At 35.5% G+C, this 13,105-nt stretch overlaps 1 non-coding gene across 1 annotated transcript; it reads right to left on the reverse strand.

Moving 5' to 3' along the window:
• Window positions 1-11,913: 11,913 nt before the first annotated feature.
• On the reverse strand, window positions 11,914-12,020 carry LOC117802093. The gene has a single exon (XR_004625152.1). It is a non-coding gene; the product is annotated as a U6 spliceosomal RNA (small nuclear RNA).
• Between the last annotated feature and the right edge of the window lie 1,085 nt (window positions 12,021-13,105).

Raw genomic sequence — 13,105 nt, forward strand, 5'->3', positions numbered from 1 at the left:
AGTGATAGACTTTATATGGTCTGCAACACACTGCTGATATATGCAAATATTCCTACATAACGTTATATATACACCTTAAATGAAACATGTGTAAGCTTAGTCTTTCGTTAATAATCTCTGGTGTAAGCCGGCAACGTGGCTAACTCAAAGAATTAGATAACAGCAAGTCAGAAGAGAGTTGTATAGCCCACTACTGCTTTCACAGAATCAGAAGGAATCGCTGAAATGTTGAGGCATTGCTGTTGTAACTTCACTCCCCCAGTCATTGTGGACTATAGATAGGATGGAGTATTGAGATAATGCTCTTTAGCCATGAATTTCAAGTGGAGGTGGTGAAGATTGAGAAGATTATATTGCCTACTTCAGTTAGGTATCTAAAAATATCCCATTAGATTCATCATAAGTGATACGCATGAAAAATGTGGAATGAACAGCTATATAAGAAATGGTAAAGTGCTGGCAGAGCTGAGAATTTTAGGATAAAACAAACTAGATATGTCAGGAGCAGCATCTGTCTCCAGAGAAGGGAGTAGATGGCTAAGTGTATTACGGACATTAAGGTAGTCATTTACTAAATGTTAGGCTTCTTAATGTTCCAGAAAGTTGTTTTACTTCCAAAAATTGAGTCTTCTGTATTGTACTTTTTAATAGACTCGAGATTTAATATCTGCCTCCATCAAACTTCCTTCTCTGCTTTTCTTACCATTGGGTTCTCTCTTCATTTTCTTCAACCCTCTTACGTTGCAAGTTCCACAAAACATTTGTTTTGTCAATGCCTATATATCCTATATAGGAGATATATATATATGGGTGTGTGTGTGTGTGTGTATGTGTGTGTGTGTATGTGGGATTTTTCTATATGCAAACATCTGTGTTGTAAAGAAGATAAGAGGAAGTATTAACTTCTGTGCTAAATGTCACTAGATATCTCTTTTCTGCAGATATTTCAAGCCTACAAATCTCTTTTGTATTTTTTCATTATTCCTATTAAATGCATGTGATTTATAGTGAAATTTGCAGAGGTAAATCAGTATCACAGAATAGAGTATACTGTAAATGCCATGGTTCTTTGATAAAAAAGCTAAGTGATATTGCCTGTTTGGGCAAAAATTTCTTCATTCCTACCGTGGGAAGATAATAGTTGTCAGTTACTTGGAATATTTTTTTCTTGTTAGTGGATTTTATCTATGATTTATATTGAATTTATAAAGAGGAAAAACACAGATTTCACTTGGTTGAGACCAAGAATGTAGGAAAATTACAGAAATGCCAACTCAAGATAATTGCCAATGCTCAGAGGCCAAATCTGTTGATTATGTTTTTCTAGATTTGACACCATCTTTTCCTAATGATGGCATTTTATGGGCCACAGGGTTTAGTATTAAAAAAATTCAGCACTTTATTGTAGATGCTCAAAGGAAGAGAATTATCTCAGTTATTAAACTGAGAACGGTCTGTAAAGCAACCATATTAATTTATTCATGCACTTTCCAATGCTGTAATTAGAGGTGAGAATCACATTCTTAGCAATCAGTCTGTTCAACCTGTAATTACCAGTGTCCTGGAAGGATAATATTTATTGCATTTTTTTAAAATGGCCATAATATGTGATCAGAGTTACAAATTTTTTGAACTTCTCATGGTTTGGAGTTACCTGCTTGAGAGTTAAACACTATGTTAGAGACCAGAGCAAAGTTCAAGCTTAATATATAAACATTTTTCTCTTTGGTTTAAAAATAAGTAAGCAGATGATATAGATACAACAAAACACCTTGTTCATACAATAGAGAACCTCAGCTGTTACAGATAATCAGACAAGTTTTGTGGTTTGATTTTTTTTTTAAAGATTTTTTTATTATTATTTATTCGAAAGAGATAGAGACAGCCAGCGAGAGAGGGAACACAGGCAGGGGGAGTGGGAGAGGAAGAAGCAGGCTCATAGCAGAGGAGCCTGACGTGGGGCTCGATCCCAGAACGCCGGGATCACGCCCTGAGCCGAAGGCAGACGCTTAACCGCTGTGCCACCCAGGCGCCCCTGTGGTTTGATTTTAACTTGATGTCTATTTCTAAATTACTAACAGAGGGATTTAATAAAGGTTCCAACTATTTGACTTCAAACATTCAGATTATTCGAAGTTTCAGTTATATTCAAGCCCGAGGATGCTTTTCAAATAATAGAGCCCTTACTTCCTATCTGGAGTTATAATTTTTTTTTTAAATCTAGTAAGTAGATTTCTTCCTAAGCCTGATGAAAAGAACTAACAATTATTAAACTCCCAAATTATACTAACCTGGGTAAGCTTAGCTCTTTATATAGTGTATTGACATTTATGGTAGGAAACAAAGAGCTGACTGGGGTCATTTCTGCACTGAGAAATAAAAAGTTTTAGTTTGAATCATGTAGGTTCAATATGTTGTGCTTTTTAAATGTATCACCAATCAAACTGCCCTCTATTGCCTGAATAGTGCCAGATGCCATTTCATCTTAATGTCCACATAGTTTCTGGTACAGTGTGACCATTTAATCATACTGTGAGAGATGCAAATGTGTTTTTCCAGTTGCTTATTTCATATTGTTTTCCCAATAGATCTGGTTTCCATATCGAAATGGTGCACAGAACTTACCAAATGTTAGACCATAAGTGTGTTTTGTATCTGGTTTGTAACTACTGTGCATGCTTTTCACTACCCCCCTTCCTTCCCCCTTCCTTTTTCCCTGACTTCCTTTCTTTCTTCTCAGCAGAAATGAAAGGAAGACATCTGATGTATTCTTTGTTTCTGTGATTATTTGTAATGTTAGAGCTTTTAGATCCAACTTCTGGTGACATTTTCTCAATTATAAAACTCAAAAGACATTGATTTACTTTCAGGGGCTTCTCAGCCAGGGCAGTAGTCTGTCAGAATAAGGTGTTGGGATCAAAATGGGATGGTTGTTGTAGGCAGAAGTCTTTCCCCTCCTCCATCCCAAATAGGAACAGAACATAATTTGATTCATTATTTTTTAATGATGCAGTCTTACCCTATTTTATTTTGTTAAATAAGCTTAAAATAATTTAGGGTCATCTAAATATTAAATTATAATATTTGTTTACTGAAGATTGATGGAGAACTTTCTAAAAGCTGAGGTTTTGAAAGTCATGTAGTCTCTTGAAATGAGGGGAGTTTACAACTTCAGCACAGCATTCAAGCCCCCTCCTCAGCACTTGAACCCCCTATAGGATTTGCTGTTTTCTCCCCCTTCCTTGTTGTCCTTAGATAATACGCCTTCTCGGGGCACCTGGGTGGCTCAATTGGTTAAGCATCTGCCTTCGGCTCAGGTCATGATCCCAGGGTCCTGGGATTGACCCCTGCATTGGGCTGTCTCCTCAGCAGGGAGCCTGATACTCCCTCTCCCTCTGCCTACTGCTCTGGCTACTTGTGCTCTTTCTCTATCTCTCTGTCAAATAAATAAATGAAATCATAATAATATGCCTTCTCTTTCCCTCCTCAACAGTTCCTTAGCTCTTTCTCAACCATTTCTCTGCCTGGAATGCTCTTCCCAGAGTCTACAAGGCTAACTTCCTCATCACCCTCAAGTCTGTCCTCAAAGATCCATCCCGATCATCTTTTTAATCCTGGAACATTTGCTCCCACCCCACCACAAACTCCTGGTCCTCTCATTCTAGTTTTTATTTTTATTTTTTATTTATTGTACTCCTCATCTTATACCCTAGATAATTTGCTTATGTATTATATTTCTCGTGGATTTCTTTAACACCCATGTTAAAGGGTAACCCTCCTAAGGATGGTGATATTTGTTTGAACTGTTCACGGATATATTTTAATCACCTAGGATGGAGTTTGAGACACCATAGGGGCTCAGTAAATATTTGTTGAATGAATCAACCATTTTATATGACCGACTTGATATGGTAGATTTGTCTCCATTGCAAAGCAATGCCATGAAAAGATACCAACATTTTCTTAATTGTTTTTAAAAGTTAGTATGAAAGTGTAGATTTTGGCAAAGAGGATAAATAATTACTGAGGAAAAAGAAGAGTTATCCCAAATGTGATGTGATAGCTCAGTTTGTATTGTCAGCCCCAAATCACAAGATCATTCAGACACCTGCTTTGTTCTTTATAAAGAATGCTATTAGAGAAATGTGTTTATTGTAGCCAAAAAAAAAAATCTAACATTTTAACACCAATAAAATTGTAGGTCATCAAAATAGTGTCTGAGCAGAAACAGGTGTGTTGTGAAAGTTTTGTAGTGATACACATCTGAAATAAATAGCAGATTTTGATTCCTTAAAGAATAGTTGGAATGTTTCAACCAGAGTAGCCATAACTTTTGTTTTCTCTATTGGAGTTTTTTTTTTTTTCCAAATTGCAGATGCTGTTGAAATGAATTTATCATTTTTTTAGAACTTACGCTGTGAAACTATTTTTATCTTTTTAAAACTACACTCTAGTTTATATTCAAATGAAATCTAAATAAATATAAACTTTTAACCTGAAAATAAATTAAGTGTATAGAATGGTATCTTTTGAGACACATTTTCACTATAAACACACAATTACTAAGCACTCTCACAATAAATGCAACTTTATCTGACATTATATTTGCTGAATGAGACAAGAATATTAAAGAGCTATTGACGAAGGAGAAATGTTCAATAGCAATCTCAAGTTTACCTTATGGAGGAAAAAAATGGTTTTCTTTGAAGAGTGCGAGAGATTTAATTAAACATAAAATAAGGAAAAGGTTACTTTCTATTAAAATGTAAAAGGTTAAGACAGTAAGTGCAAAGCAGTCCATGACACCATTTTTTCCAAATTCTCACTTCTTTTTAATCATACAAAGCAGATAAGTCATGCACCCCCACACCCCAAAGTGGATGACACAGGTATGTGTATTACATAAAAGAACATCTGTTAGTAGGTTTCTCATGAAGAAATGGGAAGGGCAAAATCTTCCGTCTTTCAGAATTAATTTGATAATGAGAGTTCTCTCTGAAATCTCAGATGACTCAACACAGAATAGCACAGAATGTCAAAGCGTAGAGGGAATTTCCAATGTAAATTAATAGGCTGATGGTAATAAGTAGATGCAGCACTAATTCCTCCTTTTCTAATTGCTAATATAATCATAATACAGTAAAACAATACGGGAACATATGAAAGTAAAAAAAAAAAGGACAGGTCTGCTTATTATTATTTCAGTATGAGATGCAGCACTAAAATTAAGGCAGAGGGAAAACTCAGTTGGTGGTGGTGGTGGTGGTGTTTTTTTTTTTTTAAATCATCTTTCCACTGAGGGAATTGCTCTATTTCCAAAAATGAGTTCTTAAAAAAAGAAAACTATAGTCTGTACTTTGAAATCAGGTGCAATTATCCTATTAGCAATTGAAACCTTTCCCAAATTAGGAGAGGCTTAATTTAAACTTCTTAGGTCTAAGGTAATTGGATTGACTACTCACTAATAACTAGACTGCATTTACTGTGATGGTCAGTTCTACAGTCCTGTGAGTGTAATCTCCAATTGAGAATCATCAGGGAACATCTATGGAAAATTTCTGGCTTACAATGATTTTTTTTGTGCTTAATTTAAATAAGTCCCAAAGGGAATCTAAAAGTTGCTTTGAGTGCCCTAACATGGTGATTGGAAGTAAGGTTCTCCCATTGATAGAAATATCCTTTTCACAAAGATTTTTTTGTTGTCATATATAATTATCTCAAATAAGATAGACAGTTAATTGATGTTATTTGAGGAGATGGGAGGTTTATTAGAGGGAGAGGAAACGTGTTTTTGTATATGGAGTTGTTATTCATAAATTGCTCAGTGCCCCACTTCTCAACTAATTATAAAGAAGAACCCGTAAATTAAGTCATATTAAGATATCAATGACTAATATTGTATTAAAATTTTTGTATTACTCTTTCCCAGATTGCATCTTCAAATAGAATGTCTAGAGGTGGAAATATTTTAATTTATATAAAGAGTCTCTAGATATTGGTACAAGTGGAAGACACATTGGAATGGATGCTACCTTTCAAATCAAATACCATAGTACAATTTCTATTATGCTCATAATGAGTGTCCTTCTTAGATATTAAAATGAAACTTCTCATCCGTTTCTGGTTGTGGATAATATAAAGTGAGGACACTTCATTCTATCTCTCTCACAAATCAACTCTAAACCCTGAACAGTATGCAATGATCAATTATTTGAGGAATCTTCCAAGTAAATATATTCACAATAGCCAAAAGGTGGAAAGATGGATGAACAGGTAAAGATATGTTATATTTATACAATGGAATATTACTCAGCCATAAAAAGAATGAAATTTTGCCATTGTGACAACATGGATCTACCTTGGGAATATTATGCTAAGTGAAATAAGTAAGACAAAAATATTTACTACATCATTTCACTTATGTGTGTAATCTAAACAAACAAAGAAACAAAATAAAACCAAGACTCATAGACACAGAGAACATATTGATAATTGCCAGAAGAATGGGGAGCAAAATGCGTGAAGGGGATTAAGAAATACAAACTTCCAGTTATAAAATAAATAAGTCATGGGGGAGTAACGTACAGCATGGGGAGTATAATCAATGACATTGTATTAACATTGTAAGGTGACGCGTGGAAACTGGACTTATTGTGATTACCATTTGTAATGTATACAGCCATCAAATCACTATATTACACACCTAAAACTAATATAATATTGTATGTCAGTTATACCTCAGTAAATTTTGTAAAATGGTTTAAGAAATAAGGCTTGAGGGGCGCCTGGATGGCTCAGTCAGTTGAGCATCCCACTCTTGATCTCAGCTCAGGTCTCAGTCTCGGGGTTGTGAGTTCAAGCCCCACATTGGGCTCCACACTGGGTGTGGAGGCTAATTAAAAAAAAAGAAAGAAAGAAAGAAAGAAAATTAAGGTTTGAATATATTAGTAAACCGGTATCTGCGCTGACCAATCATACAAGTGGAAATATTGCTATAAACAAATGTGACAAGAGAATAAAGCCTGTGATAACCACAAAGATACAGATTCAAAAGAAAAAGCCACAAAGAATTGAAGGATTTAAAATTAAACTGAAAAATTCACTAGAGACAAAATATTTGCTGTGAAAAATAAGGCAGAAATATGCTTGTGTTGGGCAAAATTGTCCATCTGTCTCTCTGTTGCATTCAAGAACCAACCAGAGACTTCTTGTTTCCTAATTAGCATGGAAGACTGAGCTGGCATTAGTGCGAAGTAGACGACAGTGCTGATCTCAATTCAGTAACTCATGTCGTATGTCATGTAATATGACCCTAGTGTCCACGTATTTCTTTTAATTTACATTGCTTTACTTGATACTATTAGGTGAAATTCAGCACTTCTAAAATATTCTGGGTTATTCATAATTCTATTACTAAAAGATTATAATTCTGGATATGAGATTGGTATGTGAAGATAGAATTGACGTTTGTTGGTTGTCCCCCTCAGTCCATTCCTCCTTATTCTTTTCTTAAGAATTTCCCATTTGGGGGTGCCTGGGTGGCTCAGTCAGTTAAGCATCTGCCTTGGACTCGGGCCCTGATCCCAGGGTCCTGGTATGAAACTCTGTGTCAGGCTCCCTGCTAAGTGGGGAGTCTGCTTCTCCCTCTCTCTCCATCCCTCCCCCCTGTTCATGCTCTCTCTCTCTCACTCTCTCTCAAATAAATAAGTAAAATCTCAAAAAAAAAAAAAAGAATTTTCCATTTCGGATCCTGTTTGTTCTGGGGAAGCTGAGTCTATCTCTGGGACCTGGGACTAAGTGTAAGCCAGTTACCACATTCCATTCCTCTGGCCACAGAATTGGTGCAGGGAAAGGTATATAATTCTGAATTGATCCAATCAAAGTGAACCTTGGAATGTGTGCTCAGATTGCTGGGACAAAAATACCCTCTCTTCTACTGATACAAAGGAATGATTTTGTATCCATGAGACCTGTTAACTACCTTCTTGGGATCATGATGGTGAGTGACTTAGGGTGACATCAATGCTGAAAACAGCAGAATAGAGAGATTGACAAAAATCAGATATCAGGCCTGTCCCAAATCCAGCTCCCTCTTCTGCACTTTTCGGTTATATAAATCATATAAGTTCCTTAACTGCTAAGCCAGTATGAGTTGGTTTCTATAATAAATAACAGTATCATACCTGCTACAGAAGGAAAACTAATGCTTTTTGTGATAGGCAGAATAACGGCCAACAAAAGATGTCCCTGGAACCTGTAAATACATTGTTACATGGCAAATGAGGAGTTGAGATTGGACGTGGAACTAAGGTTGTAATCATCTGACATTTAAATGCAGAAATTAGGGGTTCGTGGGTGGCGCAGTCATTAAGCGTCTGCCTTCGGCTCAGGGGGTGATCCTGGTGTTCTGGGATAGAGCCCCATATCAGGCTCCTCCACTGGGAGCCTGCTTCTTCCTCTCCCACTCGCCCTGCTTGTGTTCCCTCTCTAGCTGGCTGTCTCTGTCAAATAAATAAATAAAATCTTAAAAATAAATAAATAAATAAATAATAAATAAATGCTGAAATTATCCTGGATTGTCAAGATGGGCTCAAAATAATCACAAGCATCCTTAAAATGAGAAGAGGGAGGCAAAAGATGAGTTAGGGTCAGAGTGATTCAACTTGAGAAAGATTCATCCAGCCATTGCTGGTTTTGAAGATGGAGGTCTGGAGCAAAGTGCCAATGAAAGTGGCTAATCACAGGGATTGGAAATGCAAGGACGTGGATTCTGCCCTAAAGCTCCAGAAGGAACACAGCCCTGATAGCATCTTGATTTTAGCCCCCATGGACCTCTGGTCTCCAAAACTTAAGATAATAAATTTAGGTTGTTTTGAGCCACCAAGTGTGTGGTAATTTATTTTACAATAGCAGTAGAATACTAAAATACCATTAGTTAGCATTTCCTATGGAAATCTCTCCCTCATGTCCCAGGCTTGTTTAGATGTCCCTCCCATACCCTTCTTCAGCACCTTGTCCACAGCTTGCATAACCTCTCTGTACTTCAGCATGTCTTTCTTTTTTCAAATATTTTTTCATTTTTTATTTTTTTAAGTATTTATTTGAGAGAGAGTGAGGGGGGGAGGGTCAGAAGGAGAAGCAGACTCCCTGCTGAGTGGGGAGCCTGATGTGGGACTTGATCCTGGGACTCCAGGATCATGACCTAAGCAGTTGCTTAACCAACTGAGCTACCCATGTGCCTTCAGCATGTCTTTCTTAAAAATAGGGACATTTTCTTACATAATCACAGATAGTTATGAACATTCAGAAGTTAATACTAAGACAATAATGACACAATACTAGTCTTCATTCAAATTTTATTGTCCCATTAATGCCCTTAATATCAAAGCATTTTTTTTTCTGATCAAAGGTCCAATCAAGAATCACACACACATTGGATTTAGTTTTCATGCCTTTTCAGTGTCCCTTTTCTGCAACATTTTCTTAGTCCTTTGTTATTCACATCAATGACATTTTTGAAGAGTACAGACCAAATTTTTTTTTGAAAATCCCTTACTTTGTTTGATATTTCCTCATGATTAGATTCAGGCTTTGCATTTTGGGTAGGAATACCATAGAAGTATTGTCCACGCACCCTGTCAGTAAGGCAGATGATGTCAGGTTGAGCCAGTTACTGGTGATATTAATTTTGATCACTTGGTCAAGGTGGCAACTACCATTTTAATTTACTATAAAATTATTAATTCCCTCTTTATAATTAATAAGTATCTCATAAGGAAATACTTACAGACTTGCGTCTGCTAGTTTTAATATCTATGTGTGGTCCTTGCTTGAAAAATTATTCCTGTAGTCATTGCCAAATAGTGATTTTCTAATTTATTATGTCTATTTATTATCAGAATTCTATTCTAAGGAGGGTTTTTTTTCCTTATGTATTCATTTAATTTTCTTTCATTTGTATTTATTAGTATGGACTCATGGATTCCTCTTTCCTTCTGTAAGTTGTAATTCATTACTATAATGATTTATTTTGCTCTACTATCTCACACTAGACCAGTGGTAGTCTTTTCAAGCTGACTCCAGTGTCATTCATGTCCCCATGAATCTTTGAATACTTTCTTATAGCTGGCACAAAATTCTCTAAGTTCTTTAGTACTTTCCATATCCAGGCCCCAGAGTCAGCCATTTTCTCAAGGAGATGGTATTTTGAAATCAAGATCTCAGTGTTCGGTGTGGTTTTTTGCTACTAAAATTTCATTACTTTCAGGTCTTTTTGGCAAACAGACCTAATAAATAGAGAGGAGATTTGAAGTCTTCAACTACAATTCTGGATTTGTCTACGTTAATTTTTCAATCAGATTTTCCTTCCTGTAATTTGAAGCTCTGTTGGTGCAACAGTTAGGATGGCCATGTTTTCTTGGTAAAATGACCCATTTAGTGTTATAAAATGTTCCTCTTTGTCTGTGGTAATATTTTTGTTCTGAAGTTAACTCTGTCTAATATTAATATTGTCCCTCTCCTGTTCTTTTTGCTGTTTGAAAACAGCATTACTGAGATTTAATTCATATATCATATGGCTTATCCATATAAAGTGCTTTTTTCAGTATTTTTAAAGAATTGTGAAACCAATACCATAATCTAATAGAAGAACACTCTGTTACCCTAAAAGAAACACTGTATTTATTAGCAGTTAGCCCTGTCCCTACTAGACCCCTACACTCAGGTTTAAGCAACCACTATTCTACTTTCTGTTTTTATAAATTTGCTTACTCTACACAGTTCATACAAGTAGAATCATACAGCATGTGGTCTTTGTGACTCTCTCGTTTCACTTAGCATAGTATTTTCAATCTTCATCCACGCTGTAACATGCATCAATACTCATTTATTTTCATAGCTGAATACTATTCCATTGAATAACGTATTTGTTTCCTATTGCTGATATAATAAGTTACCACAAATTTAGTGGCTTGAAACAACATAAATTTATTATCTAATAGTTCTATTGATTAGAAATTCAATACAAGTCTCACTTTGTTAAAATCAAGATGTTGGCAGGGCTGTGTTCCTTTCTGGAAGCTGAGGAGAATCCATTTCCTTGTCTTTTCCACTTTTAGAGACCTCCCCCCATCCTTGGTTTATGGTCCTCTCTCTCCATTTTCAAAGCCAACAAAAGCAGGTGGAGTTCTCACATGGAGCTTCTGTGACTGACTCTTCTCTCTCCTTCTTCCAATTTTAAGGAGCCTTGTGATTACATTGGGCATCTTGATCTTTCAGTGTAACCTCCGCATCTCAAAGCCCATAACTTATTCACATTTGGAAAGTCCCTTCTGCCATGTAAGATTACATATTCACAGGTTCCAGGGATTAGGACTTGGTCATATTTAAGGGTCTTTCTTCTGCCTACCCCATTTGGATATGCCATATTGATTTATCCATTCATCAATTGATGGGCATTTGGGCTGTTTCCACTTTTTGATTATTATGAATAATGTACTTGTGCATCGCACGTGCATAGGTTTCCATTTCTTTTTGGCATATACTTAAGACTGAAATTGCTGGATCATGTGGTAACTCTGTATTTTACTTGACGAGAAGCTGCTAAACCATTTTGCAAAGAAGTTACATAATTTTATATTCCAGCAATCTATGAAGGTTCTAGTTTCTCCACATCCTCACCAACAATTGTTATTTACTGTGTTATTCATTGTAGCCATACTCACATTTTCTTTTCTAATTAATGTTTATATGATAAATTTATTTCCATTGTTTCACCTTCAACCTATGTATTTATATTAAAGTGGTTTTCTTGCGAACAGCGTTAAATGCATCTTACATCATCTTATGCTTGTACATATACCCTAGCCCTTTTAATATTAATTTCTGTAACAAATTTTTGAGAGCCAAGTTTTTGAAAATATGCAACCCTTCACAAATTTACCTGTCATCTCTGCTCAGGGACCTTACTACTCTTCTCTGTATCATTCCTGTTTTAGTGTTTGTGCTGCTAAAGTGAGCATTCTTACAATAATGTTCTTACTTGCTTATAGCCTTACTAACTTATAGGCCTTGTGAGGGCAGAGATAATGCCTAATCTATTTATAATTGTCATTCCTAGCTTTGTGCCTGAAGTATTTGTTGAATGAATAAAGGAAACTTTATAGATTTTCACTGTACACATTTTATTCAGAGGGCTTATCCCATGGTTGTCAATTGGCTCTCAATTATTTTGTGTTGGAGGGACAGCTGAGAGTATTGGTTATACAGTTGAAAGGGAACTGGATTGAACCCACTTTTTTCCCAAAAGGTGTTTAATTAACCTTTCGATTCCATCAATTTTCAACTGTTTAACAAATATTCTTTCTCCCAAGTCAAATTTCTTTTTAGTCTAATATTTATGTGATCTTTTTCTGGACTGGCTTGACATCATGCTCATTTACTATTGTCTTATTCTACTCTACATGATGCATTTTGATCAACTAAACATTCCATCTAACAGATGTGTCAGTAAAAAGATAGCTTTTCAGTTGCATTAGAAATAAATTTGGCACATGGTTGACACTGTTCACACACAAAGGAAGAAGTACCTGGTGAACTGGTGTGTCATGGCGTCATAATGCAAAACAGCAACGTATTTATTAAAAGAATATATTAAAAAATTTTAGATATGGCAGTATCTGGAGTTCTAAAGAACATTTCATAGATGTTAAATCTGTATCTTTTTTGCGTTGGTGTTTTAGAGTCTGCTAAAGGATTCATCAAAAGTAATTTACAGTTAGAGGATCTGTTTTCATATTACCATGGAAGGAAATATAATTCAGTTTTAAAAACTTAAATTATGCACAAAGCATAGACTCTTAATCCTGACTCATTAGAAAAGACTTAAATGAAAACAGCCAATGTTTTTTTATAAGAGAATAGACATTGCAAGCTTTACTATCATCTAAATGTAAAATCTGTCTTTAATACCCTAGATTAAGTGGAATAGATGACTTTAAAAAAAATAAGTATGGACTGTTTTTTACATAAAAGAAATTACTCTGAATTGTCTTCTAGTTCTTTTCTATTTCTCTCACTTTTTGCCCAGCTCAAGTTAAAATTCCTT

This window comes from Ailuropoda melanoleuca, chromosome 4, assembly GCF_002007445.2.
Source record: "Ailuropoda melanoleuca isolate Jingjing chromosome 4, ASM200744v2, whole genome shotgun sequence".
NCBI lineage: Eukaryota > Metazoa > Chordata > Mammalia > Carnivora > Ursidae > Ailuropoda > Ailuropoda melanoleuca.